Genomic DNA, 12,496 nt, shown 5'->3' on the forward strand with positions numbered 1-12,496 from the left:
AGGACAACTTAATTGGAAACAAAAATCACCATGGAGACCGCAAACATGGTTTCAAAAGAGTAAAGCATGCTGGTCAGTTTTCATTTGGATTTTGTTTTATTTCATTTTATTTTCAACTCTCCCAAAGGCCAGGCACAGCAGCTTCACGATAAAAAATAATGGCCTGAGAAATGTCCTTCTGTACCATCCCCACGGCTGTGTGAGTTTGCATAACTCAAATGTGTCTAGCGGGACCCATTTCATCCTCTGGCCCTGCTGAGAGTGAATTGGGGTCCCCTCACATGGGTAACTCGGGTCCCCCAAACAGCTACCCTGGGATGCCCCAAAAGATGGTCTTCCGGGAACAATGTCTTTCTTTTTGCACTCATTCTTTACTGCACTCATTCAAGTGATGGCATTCCGAAGTCCCCATCCCCTAGTCTAGCTGTTAGACCTAGGAAGCCCTAGAGAGAGCCATTATTTCTACAGAGAGGATATCGCATCCCGCCATGGCCACATGTCTTTCTACTTCTGCCTGGTAGCACTGCTCTGGATCCCGGGACAACAAAAGGTTTAAAAGGCAATAAAGGACTTTGGTTGGATTGCACATGAAGAGGTATGTGGCGAGTCTTCCTTTTTTTCTTGGCACTTTTTTCTTTATTCTTTGATTAAAGTCTTTTCTCTTACTTACATCCCCCATTAAGATGTCTCAGTGTCATTTAGGGTGTTAATTGAGAGGAGGTTTAAGCTCATCAAAGCGATTATAAGTGATAGTTAAAAATTTCTATATATGGCCTGTGCTGGAATCGGCACGGTGGGGTGCCATTTTTTCTTTTATCCAACTGACATTGGTAATAATAGATGAAATTATTACTAAATCGCAGCTGCAGAGATGATATCATGATTTTTTTTGTGTGTGTAATCTTTGATGAAAAATTAATTTTTGAGAGGGATAATTTAAAATGATTTAAATAGTATTATACTGAAGTCCTTGCCGGTAATTAACACCAATCTTGTCAGAAGTGAAACCACTTTTGCAGCTGTTTCTAAAGATACCTACAGTATTTGTAACTTTTCTCTGAGTGAAATTATAGTGTTTGGACTTTATTTTTACTGCACAAGGACCATTAGAAAAAAGGCATCTGATAAGAATCTTTGTTCTTTGAGGCCCAAATCCTGTTTTATCTTTGAAGTACCCGCACCCTTACTAGTTTAGTTATCTCTAGACTGTGGACCAGGGCAGGAGTGGGTCTTTATTTTTATTTATTCATTATTTTTAAAATTTTATTGACGCATAGTTGATTTACAACGTTGTGCTAACTAAGTGACTCAGTGATATACATACGTATTCTTTTTTTACATATTCTTTCCCATTATGGATGATCACAGGATACTGAATACAGTTCCCTGTCATTTTTATTTTTCAGATGTACAAAAGTGTAGATGCTGTGTACACACATCTCTTTAGTCCTTACATATTAGTTATGTGAGAAGAAATAACTTGATATGGGCAGGACTTCATTGCCATGAACAGATGGCTGGTCATAAATGTTTCCTTGTCTCCATCAGTGACTTGACTTTCTTCAAAATCCACTTTTTTTCATCACCGTGGGGAAAAGTGTTCCATTGCAAAAGAGCTGAAAATAGATTTTTCTTTGCTACTTTCTTCGTACTTTAAATGACAGAGTGAGGAAGTGAGCGGGGTGTGTGTATATGTGTGTGTGTGTGTATGTGTGTGTGTTTGTGTGTGTTTTTGTCCTATATATTATCAAGACCTGCAGGAGAGGTTAAAAAAAGAAAAGTGAAGAAATTTAAATAGGAAAAAAAAGTGAATGAGAATCTGGAAAGGCTTCATGTTCTTCTGAGTCTTGAGTTTGGCTTTCTTCTTTTTTAACGTGCAGGCTGATTTTTTGACAAGATATATTGCACTGGATTTTCATGGCAATTGCCGTAGCTGCCAGTTCGTAATTTTCCCCCTTCAACTTTTGTGTGAGAAGTGGCTAGGGTCGGGGGAGGAAGACAGGGGAGGAAAAGGCCTGAGTAAGGAAAAGGGAAGGGCAGAAGGGATGGAAGGAATGAGAGGTGAAAGATGACATGAGGGCTTCACAATGTGTTATCCTGGGTTTCTGTTCATTAAAATCAGAGCTAAGGCCTCAGCTTCTGCTGCGGGTGCAATTTTATCCCACCCGAATACAATTGTCACTCACATACACTCCCCTTAGGAAAAGACAGAGAAAAGTTTAAAAGGAGAGGTCCTTTTGCCAGCGGAAAAGCCAGTTTATTTGGTGGAGCTGTAAGCTGCTTGCCCGTGCAGTTTCCAACACGGAGGTGGCATCAGGTCAGTTTGCAATACGGAGATGTTATCGGAGATCGTCTCTTGCTTCAACGTGGGACAGGTTTCCTCGTGGCTGCAGGTCGAGGTTAATCGGCTGGCACATCTGAAAGCTTGTCAATCACGGTGACTTGGATGACCCTGTTTATACCTCTCTGGCCCAAAGGAGGAGGTTCGGGAGTAGAAAGGCTTGCCCCTAAAGGACATTAGACGTGGGGCAGGCAAAGAAACCAGGTTGCCATTTTGCCGCCTTGGACTTTACAGATCTAGATCTGATGTGGAGTTGGTTCCTAAGTGCTTTCCCATGCCACGTGCATGGTGGGCATTAGCCGGTTGAATCCGTACAGAAAACCCAGCGGGTGGGGGCCACCCTGTCCTTCTGCACATGAAGAAAGAGGCTTGGAGAGGTCAACAAACAGCCTGCAGCCTCGTGGCTTCCCAAGGGGCAGAGCTGGGAGGCAAACACGGTCCCGTGGAAGCTATGCCTGCATCTGACCCCTGCTCACCACGGCTCACTGCTCCCAGCTCTCTTTGTAAGGTGGGGGTGGGATTGGGGGTCCCTCATTGTTCCTTCCATGGCGGTGCAGCTCCTGCAGAGAGCAGAGGGGGAGACACCCCACGAGACGACCGGGCTCCTCTCCGCTCAGCTTGCCCAGCTGCCTGAGGGTCATCTAAGGATCTGAGGTTCAAGATCAGGCTTGATCTGGTGTGGTATGTCCCCTGTGAAATTCCTGGCTCAGCCATAAAAACAAAATAACGCCATTTGGAGAGATGGTCATACTGAGTGAAGTCAGACAGAGACGAATATCACATGATATCACTTATATGTGGAATCTAAAAAAGAAAAATGTACAAACTTATTCACAAAACAGAGATAGGTGTTTTTCTGCACAGATGTAGAAAAAAAAAACTTATGGTTACCAATGGGGAAAGGAGAAGGGAGGGGTAAATTGGGAGTTTGGGATGGATGTATGTACACTACTATATATGATAGATAGGACCTATATGTGATATCATATATAGGACTATATATGATAATAAGGACCTCCCATATAGCACAGGGAACTCTACTCAATACTCTGCAATGACCTGTATATGAGAAAAAAGTCTAAAAAAGAGGGGATATATGTATATGTATGGCAGATTCACTTGATACACCCGAAAGGAACACACCACTGTAAATCAATGATGTTAGTTGCTCAGGTGTGTCTGACTCTTGGCAACCCCATGGACTGTAGCCCACCAGGCTCCTCTGTCCATGGGATTCTCCAGGCAAGAATACTGGAGTGGGTTGCCATACCTCCTCCAAGGGATCTTCCCAACCCAGGGATCGAACCTGCATCTCTTATGTCTTGGCAGGTAGGTTCTTTACCACTAGTTTCAACTAGAAAAACACAGTCACTCTCATTGGCTTATATTTTTCCAGACCACTTTGTAACTCAAACTCTTGTCTGGAGAATCCCATGGACAGAGGGACCTGGCAGGCTACAGTCCATAGGGTCACAAAAAGACACGACGGAAACAACTTAGCACAATACAACACATGTTTCAATAAAACATTATTTGTGGAAACAAGTCATGGGCTAGGGGCCCACAGATCAGAGTTTGCTGACCCCTGCCCAGGTCCTAGGCTTCACAGACTCTAAAGACAAAAATATAGTGAGATAAGTATTACTTCTGAGTCTGTGTGTGGGAGCTGCTTAAAGGTTCAGAGTGGGTGGGCTGGGGTGGGATTCCTTACAATTGCCATAGGACAAAGGGTAGGTGGTATTTGGAAAGAAAATGATGGTATGGATTGAGCCAGAGGAGTTTCACGTGGTCATAGGTCTCAGTTCTTTGTTCTGCCCTGGGCTCACATAGTCTTGAGAAAACTTGCAAGAAGCCTGGTCCACTTGGCAAGGCTGGAGGGCGAGGCAGGTGTGGGCTGAGCCAGAGCAGCCAGCAAGCCTGGATCCTGCATATCCATCTGTGATTGCATCTCATTCAGTTGCAATACAAACCTGAGGCTGCTTCTGGCTCTGGTCTGCCTCGAACGCTTCTTTCCTTTCACTGGCACACTGCCGATGGAAGATCCAGTTTCTTGGAATCGACAAGGAGTTAGCCCCATTGTGACTGTGTGGTCAGCGCTCTGGGCGAAGGGGGCCCAGCTCACCTCTCTGACTCACACTTTCCTCCTTCCAGCTGGTCATTGTCCCCACATACATGGTCTCACTTCTAGGACCTCGGGGGTTGGCAGAGGGACATTCTGGCTGCAATGTGGGCCTTGGATGAGAGTAGGAAAGAGTGACACAGACGATGAACACGTGTTTCAGAGACAGAGAAAGGTGTCTAGACCATCCTGGCAGTTGTAGGGGCTTTTGTTTCCATTTCACGGGTGAGGCTCATGAGGGTCAGAGAGGTGAGATAGCCCACAGAATGCCCTGTCACCCCAGTCTTATGACTACAAAGCTAATGCACACCCACATCTAGGGTCCCTTTCTGTCCCTTCCAGCTGTGAATGACTTAACCACTCTTCAACACTTTGCTCACAGGCCACCTCCTTCTTGAAGCCCTCCTTGATTGCCCCCTCTGTGCACAGACCTCTTCTCAACTGAGTGTCCGAAGGACTTGATCTACACCTGCCAGGGGCGATTGTCACCATCTGTCCTGTGCGCCTTGTACTTGTGCACAAGTGTGTGAGGATCACAGAGCAAAGTTCTGCTGCTTGGTCCACTTCAGCCCCTACCCAGCACAGCTATTAACATGCGGTGGGTGTGCAGTGCACGTGTGGAGAATAAGAGAATGAAAGAAGGGATGGTTTAAATATAAAGACCAGGTAGATAATGATCTCTTAGTCCCCTCACCCCCAAAGAACTGCTGTCACTTGGAAGAGAAAAGGAAGGATGCTCAGAGCAGCTCTCAGAACGGAAGTGGGGCTGGAAGGAAGGAAGGACAAACCTGGGTTCCAGTCCAGGCGCTGCAGTTACCAGCTTTGCACGTGTGCTCATGACTCATGTCTCAGCCTCCCCGAATCCTCATTCCCGCTTTGTCACGTGGGATCATGCTCATTTTGGACAATCCAATGAAACGATGAAAGAAAGTGACTGCTGCTGCTGCTTAATGTGTCCGACTCTGTGCAAGACCCCGTGGATGGCAGCCCGCCAGTCTCCTCTGTCCATGGGATTCTCCAGGCAAGAATACTAGAGTGGGTTGCCACACCCTTCTACAGGGGATCCTCTCCACCCAGGGACTGAACCCGGGTCTGCTGAATTGCAGGCAGATTCCTTGCTGCTGAGCCACCAGAGAAACCCTGAAAGAAAGTGGAAAGTGAAAGTGAAAGTCGCTCAGTCCTGTCTGACTCTTTGTGACCCTCATGGACTATACAGTCCATGCAATTTTCCAGGCCAGAATACTGGAGTGGGTAGCCTTTCCCTTCTCCAGGGGATCTTCCCAACCCAGGGATCGAAGCCAGGTCTTCGGCATTGCAGGTGGATTCTTTACCAGCTGAGCCACAAGGGAAGCTGAAAGAAAGTGGAGGCCTGGCCAATTTTGGTAGTTCATGGTTAGAATGGTCTGGTCTCAGTGGCTCATGGACCTCAGACTGGAAGCTCCCTGAGAGCAGGAAGTGGGTCTGTTTTGTTCATTCTCATATTCCCGAACTGAGCAGAGTCCCAACATAAAATCAGGCTCAATCAGTACTTGTTCTGAATCGAGATTAAGAGCTAATCCCCTCTGCTTTTTTGTACCTCCTGAAATCGCTCCCGGCCCGGGTGAGGCTTGGCTGCGGTGAATTCCTCCCACTGTCCCGGGCAGGCTGTGTGGCCTGATGCGGTCCAGGGTCCAAGTGGCTGCCCTGGGAGAAGGGTGGGCCGGCCCAAGCAACTCTCACCTCCCCCCTGGGGCCTTCCCAGACTGTGGGAACGCGGCTGACGGCCTGGCAGGAGGTGGCCAGATCTCTGTCTCAAGCTGGCTCCCCGAGGGCGAGAACTCTGCCAAGTCCCCAGTCGGACTTGCCCGCACAGGCCGGCCCTGTCCAGAGCCTCAGCTGGACCCCTCCGCCCCGGGGGCTCTCACCGCGCACCGTGTTTGCGTCTTGTTTCCGGGGGCCTCGTACTGCCAAAGGGACCACGCCATGCGGTGCCTCTGCCGCATCTTCCATGAATCCCTGCTCCCCCGCGTGCATGCCGGAGCGGGGCTGATACTGGCCTCCCCAGGATGGGAGTGGGGTGGAGCCAGATGGGAGCCGAGCCCATGGAGATTAGGCCCCGAGAAGGTGGATGAATCATCCCAGCCGTCAGCCCAGAAGGGCAGCGTGACTCAGGCTGACCAAACCCTATCGCCGATGGCGAGTTGGCGGTTTGTCCCCACAGCACCGGGTCTCTCTCTTCTCACACTGAGGTACAGGTGCACGCTGATCTTGCAATCTGCTGATCACCTTTCAGGCTGGGACAGCACTGGGCATGCAGCAGGCACTCAACGAATATTTGCTCAATGATTCTGCAGCTGTATTTGTTTTTTTTTTTTTTTAAGATCATACACACCTTGTAGACCCGTCTCCAGCAGACCAGGGATTGAATCTAATGGCATCGTTTTTCAAATACAACTTGAATTTATAAAGAACCAGTTGAGAAGCATCTCGATGGGTTCACTAGAGCAGGGTTCCTCGACCTTGACTCCACTGACATTTGCAGCACGGTCATTGCTTCTTTTCTTGGCAGAGAGCGGGGCTTCCTACACTGTATTGTGAGATGTAGCAGCATTCCTGGTCTCCACGCACTAGATCCCAGTAGCATGATCTTCCCAGCCATGACAACCGAGAAACATCCCCAGGCACTCACGTTATGTACCCTGAGGGGCAAGATGGTGAGGAACACCGCTCTGGAGGGATTTTCCAAACTCCTCAGAAAGGATGCACTCATCCTTCATCCTATATGTCTTCCCCACCCCACCCCACCCCAAATTTATTTTACTTAAGTATTGTTGACTGACCATGTTGTGTTAACTTCTGCTGTACAGTGACACGATTCAGTTACTTCTTGTTGTTCAGTCCCTAAGCTGGGTCTGACTCTTTGTGACCCCGCGGACTGCAACACACCAGACTTCCCTGTCCTTCACTATCTCCTGGAGTTTGCTCAAATTCACGTCCACTGAGTCAGTGATTCCATCCAACCATCTCTTTCTCTGTCTCCCCCTTCTCCCGCCCTCAATCTTGCCCATCCAGAGTGTTTTCTAATGAGTTGGATCTTTGCATCAGGTGGCCAAAGTATTGGAACTTCATCTTCAACATCAGTCCTTGCGATGAATACTCAAGACTGATTTCCTTTAAGATTGACCGGCTTGATCTCCTTGCTGCCCAAGGGACTCTCAAGAGTCTTCTCCAGCACCACAGTTCAACAGCATCAATTCTTTGGTGCTTGGCCTTCTTTATGGTTCAATGCTCACATCTGTGCATGACTACTGGAAAAACACATAGCTTTGACTATATGGATCCATGTTAGCAAAGTGTTGTCTTTGTATATATATTTTTTCCACATTTTTTCCCACTGTGACTTATTACAGGATATTGAATATAGTTTCCTGTGCTATAGTAGGACCTGTTGTTATCCATTCTTTATATAATAGTTTGCTTCTGCTAATCTCAAATTCCCAGTCCTTACCCCAACAACCCCAACAACCACAGTCTGTTCTCTATGTCTCTGAGTCTGTTTCTGTTTTGTAAATAAGCTCATTTGTATCATATTTTTGATTCTACATATAAGGGCTATCATATGGTATCTGTCTTTCTCTTTCTGATATAATTCACTTAGTATGATAATCTCCAAGTCCATCTATGTTGCTACAACTGGCATTCTTTCATTATTTTTAATGACTCAGTAGCATTCCGTTGTATATGTGTACCACATCTTTATCCATTCATCTGTTGTTCTTCAGCCCGTATTTCTTTGCATGCCTTACCAGGTCTCAACCTGGCTTTTAGGACTGGGTGGGACAACCAGTGGAATCAGGAGGTCCATGTTTAAGGAGAGACACTTATGAGACAGGATCCACTCCCCTGGAATACCCACCCCTCCAGCCACGGTTTCTGCTTGTTCTCTGATCTGTTTCCCTCTTCACTCTCCTCTCTCAGCCTTACCTGTTGAAGTCCTGCTGATCATTAAGGTCCAGCTCCAAGTCTATCTCTTGCACTTGGACAGTCCCCATCCCTGGTAGAATGTCACCTCTTCCCTATTCTTGAGTTGTCTTTAAAACTTCATTTTAGCATTGATTGCAGTCTTCCTGATATTGGTTTTTATTGAATGTGGGACAAGAATTTTTGAGTTGAGTCTCAGTGGGGTATTCGTAGAGGTTATGAGCTGTTGAAGGGAGCCATTCTGCATGTAACCCCCCTATTTATTCTATGGAAACTGACAAACTTTCTTTTCTTGGGCTCCACAATCACTGCAGATGTGACTGCAGCCAAGAAATTAAAAGGTGCTTGCTCCTTGGAAGAAAAGCTATGTCCAAGCTTGACAGCATATTTAAAAGCAGAGACATTACTTCGCTAACAAAGGTCTGTCTAATCAAAGCTATGGTTTTTCCAGTAGTCGTGTATGGATGTGAGAGCTGGACTATAAAAAAAGCTGAGTGCCAAAGAATTGATGCTTTTGAACTGTGGTGTTGGAGAAGACTCTTGAGAGTTCCTTGGACTGCAAGGGGATCCAACCAGTCAATCCTAAAGGAAATCAGTCCTGAATATTCATTGGAAGGACTGATGCTGAAGTTGAAGTTCCAATACTTTGGCCACCTGATGCAAAGAACTGACTCATTGGAAAAGACCCTGATGCTGGGAAAGATTGAAGGCAGGAGGAGAAGGGGATGACAGAGGATGAGATGGTTGGATGGCATCACCGACTTGATGGACATTGGTTTGAGCAAGCTCTGGGAGTTGATGATGGACAGGGAAGCCTGCTGTGTTGCAGTCCCTCTGTGGGGTTGCAGAGTTGGACACGACTGAGTGACTGAACAGAACTGAAGCTCAGTCCCTGGTGGTTCATTGGTAAAGAATCCACCTGCCAATGCAAGAGACATGGGTTCGATCCCTGGGTTGGGAAGATCCCCTGGAATAGGAAATGACGACCCACTCCAGCATTCTTGCTGAGAAATCCCATGGGCAGAGGAGCCTGGTGGGCTACAGTCCATGGGGTCACAAAGATTCAGATCTGGCTTAATAACTAACACAGTCTCAGCTGGGCAGAAAGTCCTTCTCTCTGTTGGTCTTTTTTCCCACTCTTAGGTCTTAGAGAAGCTCCTCAGATCTTCCGTGGTTCCATGGGTTCCACATCAGGTTGCCAGTTTCATGGGCTCCTTCTGTGGTCAGGCTGGGTGCAGGGAGTCTTGAGACTGACCAGGACCTCTAGTGAAGTCACGGGTATTCCGTGAAGCCATTTATTCTCTGGAGTCCTGGCATTTCCTTGGGGCTCCACATAGGAACAGTGACCAAGCTGTCTCTATTTTCAGCTTCCACAAAGCAATGTGCGGGTGGGTCCCCTCTCTTTGGATTCACCAATGTCCAAACCGTCATCTCCTTTTTTGCATTTTCCGTCTCTTCTAGGCTGGAGTCAGGAGGCCAAGAGAGGAAAAGCTGTAACTTCTCCAACCTTTCCCATTTTTTTTTATATCTGATTATCTCCCTAAGGCTCAGGGCTTTTGTAAGACAAATGCCAGGGAGACACAAACAGCATATTTTATTTCTGCCTTCATGCTGTCTACTCTGAAGCAATGAAGATAAGAAAAGTCTGGCTCTTCAAAGGACGTAGATGGGGAGGGGGGAGAATTTCCAAGGGGAAAAAAATAAAGAAAATTTTAGTTCACATTTAAGAAATGTTTCCTACCATGTATTTCTTAAAGCTCAGACCAGCATTTCCACCACAGTTGACATTTCAAATATCTGTCCCATTGTCTTCAAGGGAGTTCCTTAGAATGCTTGATGTGTTACTCAATGTAAAAGGCCTGGATCGCTAGCAAAATTTAAGACTCACAGCAAAACTGAAGACTAGAGCTGATGCTTCCATTTTCTTTATTGACTCTTCAGCTTCTTTTTCTTTATTGACTGCTCTTACAGAGCATTCATCTTCTCCAGTGACTGAAGTTGGACCAGTCCTAGATCCTCACATCTTTGTCTATCAGATTGGTTGCACGTGGATATTGCCAACAAAGGTCTGTCTAGTCAAAGCTATGGTTTTTCCAGTAGTTATGTATGGATGTGAGAGTTGGACCATAAAGAAAGCTGAACACCAAAGAATTGATGTTTTCTTTTCTTTTCTTTTTTTTATTTTTTTTCTTATATTACTTTTTCTTTTCTTTTTTTTTTTTAGAATTGATGTTTTCAAACTGTAGTGCTGGAGAAGACTCTTGAGAGCCCCTTGGACAGCAAGGAGATCAAACCAGTCATCCTAAAGGAAATCATCCCTGAATATTCATTGGAAGAACTGATGCTGAATCTCTAATACTTTGGCCACCTGATACAAAGAGCTGACTCATTTGGATTCATCAGTGTCCAAACTGTCATCTCCTCTTTTGCATTTTCCGTCTCTTCTAGGCTGTGGTCAGGAGGCCACAAGAGGAAAAGCTGTGACTTCTCCAACCTTTGGCAGAAGGTTGAGTCCAACCTTTGGACTCATTGGAAAAGACCTCGATGCTGGGAAAGATTGAAGGCAAAAGGAAAAGGGAGCGGCAGAGGGTGAGATGGTTAGGTGGCATCACCAACTCCATGGGCATGAATTTGAGCAAACTCCGGGAGATGATGGGGGAGAGAGTCTCGAGAGTCACAGTCCATGGGGTTGCAAAGAGTCGGACATGACTTAGTGACTGAACAACAACAACAGAGGGGAAATAGAACCAATTAAGGTTAAAGAAAATCAGAGGAACCAAAGGACTTATTGTACATAGGTGAGTGACTGTTTCTCTTGCACTCGGAAGGGAGCAGAGGGTGGGAAGGTGGGTTGGAGGGAGGGTAGCATGTAGGGAAATCCTAGCTGTGGAATGATTCCAATGACAATTGATCCACAGTACTCCTATTGACTCCTTGCCCTTAAGGGATTCCTGGAATGGAAGGCTCTCCCCTCTGTCATCTCCCTGATGTTGGTTCTATGTTCCATAACTGCCTGGGATTTCTAAGTCCAGGAGAACCTCAAAATACTACCCTTTAGGAATAACCAGGGTGATCACCATACCCTCTAGGTGTTTACCCTCTAGTATGAGATGGCCAGAGGGGGCTGAGTTTCTAAGGAAGTATAGCAGAGGACATCCATGAAGACCCTCCTCTTTCAAGGCATTTTCAGTCCATTACCTATTTTACAGGGAAAGGCGTTGAGTGGATCATTTGCAAGAACACTGTTTTCATTGTGGGTTTTGCTCTGCGCCTTCCCTCTTGGCCTGGGTCAAGGTGACATTTTTATTCCTCCCAGTGGCGAAACAAACTTTGAACAAGGATGATAAATACCAGAGTCAAATTGGAAGTTAAAGGATCCAAAAGATGTTACCTCCTGAGCATCACAGAACACGGATGGCGCCTGAAGAGTTCTTTGCAAAGTTCTGAAGACAGCAAAGATGCTTCGGGGACATATGCAGTCTGCAGTACTCTACAGAGACTGGAGCCCAGGACTGGGAGAAGAAGCCAATTTGAAGAATTTGGAATAAAGAATTACTCAGAAATAGAAACTGTTTTGGCAGAGTCAAAATGTTATATCAGTACAGAACGACTTCGAATTAATGGGCAGAATTCAATTTTGTTCATATGCAGGCTCCAGCTTGGGAAGGCAGTCAGGTGGAAGGCTACATGAGGTTTTGAAAGACACTGGATTTTCTGACAAACCTTCCTTCTTCCAACTTAGAACTGGAGATAAGCTTGACCAAAGCCCTATGCATCATACGTCGGTGTGCATAAGTTCAGAGCACCGCAGTGACTGGAAGGGACAGTCTTGGCAACATCTAGGTCTACGGAACATTGCTTGGGGCAACACAATATTGTTAATCAACTGTGCGTGCTTAGTCACTTAGTCATGTCCGACTCTGTGACCCTATGGACTGTAGCCCACCAGGCTCCTCTGTTCATGGGGATTCTCCAGGCAAGAATACTGGAGTGGGTTGCCATGCTCTCCTCCAGGGGATCTTCCCAACCCGGGATCGAACCCAGGTCTCCCATATTGCAGGTGGATTCTTTTCATC

General features: G+C 46.3%; 1 long non-coding RNA gene across 1 annotated transcript; it reads right to left on the reverse strand.

Annotated features, from left to right (window-relative positions):
• Positions 1 to 1,250: 1,250 nt before the first annotated feature.
• Positions 1,251 to 5,507, reverse strand: LOC122455286. The gene is made up of 3 exons (XR_006273631.1): positions 5,249 to 5,507; positions 4,312 to 4,573; positions 1,251 to 3,145 (listed from the first exon to the last, which is right to left on the reverse strand). It is a non-coding gene; the product is annotated as an uncharacterized LOC122455286 (long non-coding RNA).
• Between the last annotated feature and the right edge of the window lie 6,989 nt (positions 5,508 to 12,496).

This window comes from Cervus canadensis, chromosome 17, assembly GCF_019320065.1.
Source record: "Cervus canadensis isolate Bull #8, Minnesota chromosome 17, ASM1932006v1, whole genome shotgun sequence".
NCBI classification, from domain to species: Eukaryota; Metazoa; Chordata; class Mammalia; order Artiodactyla; family Cervidae; genus Cervus; species Cervus canadensis.